Source organism: Fukomys damarensis, unplaced genomic scaffold (genome assembly GCF_012274545.1).
Source record: "Fukomys damarensis isolate Sample0158 unplaced genomic scaffold, DMR_v1.0_HiC HiC_scaffold_3, whole genome shotgun sequence".
Classification (NCBI taxonomy): domain Eukaryota; kingdom Metazoa; phylum Chordata; class Mammalia; order Rodentia; family Bathyergidae; genus Fukomys; species Fukomys damarensis.
This window is the reverse complement of record NW_022900915.1, coordinates 42,773,018-42,775,868: the sequence shown is the minus strand read 5'-3', so window position 1 is coordinate 42,775,868 and position 2,851 is coordinate 42,773,018. Positions and strand designations below refer to the sequence as shown.

The following is a 2,851-nucleotide window of genomic DNA, read 5'->3' as shown; positions in this document are numbered from 1 at the left end:
AAAAAAAAAAAAAAAAAAAAAAGATATTTAAAAAAAGAATTCTAGGTTGATAAAGGGTTTGGGGTTTTTATTTTTCTCTCAGTATTTTAAGGGCACTATTTTTCTTTTAGTTGGCATTGTTTCTCATGCATGGTCTGCTTATTCTTATCTCTGTTACTCTATAAGGAAGTCATCTTTTCTTCTTGAGTTTGAGGATTATTGAGCTTCTTAGGTCTGTGGATTTATAATCTCATCAATTTGGAAATTTTTCCTCAATTATTTCTCCAAACATGTTCTATGTGACACACTTCTCTCTCTTCTTCTTTGAAGATTCTAATTATGTGTGGATTTGGTCATCTGATATCATCCTACAACCCACTATGCTCTGTTCTTTTTCTTATTTAGCTTTCTTTCTCTTCTCATTTGGAGCTGTTTATATTGCTATACATTTATGCTTTTTAATCTTCCCCACTACAGTGTGTAATCTGTTCATTCTATACAATTAAAATCAGACATTACAGTTTTCATCTCTATACATTAAATTTGGATAATTTTTATAGTTTCTATGTCTTAACCTGTCCAATCTTACCTCTAGCTTCTTCAGTTTGTTGGACACAAATACAATAATGACAATTTAAATATTCCATAGTTGGTGGCAACTACAGTTCGAGGCCAGGTCCAAGTGATTAATTTACCTTCTAAACATTTTCTTCCTCCCTTGATTATCTACAAATGCCAGACATTGGAAACTGTGCCTTGTTGGGTGATGGATATTTCTGTATTCCATGAGTCATTCCATAGCTCAGTGAGTAGAGCTGAGGATGTAGTGGCTGCATCTCAGGATATTTTTGTGTGCCTATAAACGTTCTTGAGATTTGTTTTGGTCCTCAGTTTGCTCTTATTGGATCTTGTTTTCCAGTTCTGTTAGCAGAATCACAGTAGCCTTAATGTTGAGTTCATTTTTCCCTCACAAGCATTATAAAACTCTTCTCAGCCCTCTAACTCATGAAGTTTTCCCTTTAGTTGTTGTGTACCAGCACTAATTCCAACCCTGTGTAAATTCTGGCTACTGTTTCTTTTATTATTTCCAGAATATTCTCCCACAGATTCAGGTACGTTTCTCACACTCAGGCCCTAATTGTTACTTGCTGTATATTCGGGGATTCTCTGCAGATCTGTGCATTCTCCTTTCTGATGCTCTGCTGTGGAATGTCTGATTACTTTGGCTTCCCAATCTCCTCAGCTCTTTCCTCAACTCATGAGAACACTGGACTCTGCATCAGTTCCCTCTTTCTGTGACCCAGAATCTTTCTCCATGTCTTCAGCTGGGCAACTGTCAGGCTCTCTATTCCTGTACTGTCTTCCTGACGTATTAATCAGCTTTCCTATTGTGGAGACAAAATACCCAACACCCCCCACTTAAAGGAAACCTCATGGTTTTCAGAGGCTTCAGTCCCTGGTTAACTAGATTTCAAGGCAAAAGGCAGACCAAAAAGGCATGGCGGAGGAAAACTACTCACCTCATGGCAGCCAGGAAACACAGAGAAGGAAGAAGCCAATGAGACAGCTACTCCAACCAGGCCCAACCTGAGGATAGCACATTTAGTTATTAACTTGTCAGTGGTTTGATCTCCCCATGAGTATGTACCCCACTGATCCAATTACCTTCCCAAAGCCCCAGCTCTGAACATGGGAGACTTTGGGGGTCCATTTTAGACTTAAGCATAACAGACATCCTTCTGCCTGTGGTGTCCCATCTTTTGAGAGTTACAGTAGGGTTAGGATTGGAGCTCATAAATTTTGTCTGGGCTTTTAGTTGTTTCAAGCAAAGGTAAATCTAATCCCCATTACTCTACCAGAAATGACTTTTCCAGAGTTTTTTTAAAAGCATAAATACTCTGTGTGAGTCACTTGCTCCAAACCTTCTGACATTTGACCTCTAAGCATTGCAGACTAAGGCCCACAGACTCTGCATGCTCTGCCCCACACCTGCCTTTCAGAGCTCACCCCATCCTAACACCACTGATGTAAGTGGAACCTTTCTGTCTCCAGTGGCTGTGTGCCTGCCTTCTCTGTATTCCCTCGTACCACTTCATATTTCTAGGGAGCCCTTAGCTTGATATTATACTGTGTAATTATTTTCTCATATTCTCATTATATGTTTCCCCTGTACATTAAAGGGAATGGCTTAGTCTTATTCACTGTTCTCTCCAGAGCCTACTGCGTTGCCTAGAAGTTGGCATATGCTCCTTCATTACATACCCATTCGACGGAGGGAGGGAGGGATGGATGCACGGGCAGGCAGATGACCATAACCTGGAAATCAGAGGCCATGGAGGGTCCCACGCAGAAACTTTGGTACCGATTCACATTTCAGACATCTCTTGTATCACCAGCTGCTGGCAGGCGGCTAGAGAAAAAAATGTGTTTTTGTAAGAAATGGGAGTTTAAAGACTGCTGCCTTTTTCTTGGTCCTTCTGAATGAAGAGGAAATTCCCAGTACAGCAGTCAGAAGCTGGGAGTGCTACAGACTGGCTCTGACCTCCACCTCTGCTTTTTCTTTTCTTTTCTTGTTGCTTCAGCTGGTGTTTTGCTTTCCTTTTATCTGACAAAATCTTCTCTGTGGACTGAAAGGCAGGCCCCCGACTCCATGGATTGCTGTATCATAGTTCCTTTGTCTGAAGTCCTGGAGGGCTGCTTACTTGTGCCCTGTGTGGATCAACATCCTGTTACTTTGTGGAGCCTGACACGGCTTTGTGACCTTCTGCGGTGTAGAGGCGAGCCCTCTCACACTTCCGTACCATCTTTCTGAGTCATCAGGAGGAACACACTCCCCTTCCATGAGTCCATCGATCGCTCTGCACTATAGTTT

The 2,851-nt window shown here is 41.6% G+C and overlaps 1 long non-coding RNA gene across 1 annotated transcript in view; it reads right to left on the bottom strand.

The window, feature by feature from the left end:
* Positions 1–1,567, bottom strand: part of LOC104871289 — a 12,191-nt gene extending 10,624 nt beyond the window's left edge. Inside the window, exon 1 of the long non-coding RNA XR_782802.1 lies at positions 1,500–1,567. This is a non-coding gene — a long non-coding RNA (uncharacterized LOC104871289). The remainder of the gene's footprint in view (positions 1–1,499) is intronic.
* Between the last annotated feature and the right edge of the window lie 1,284 nt (positions 1,568–2,851).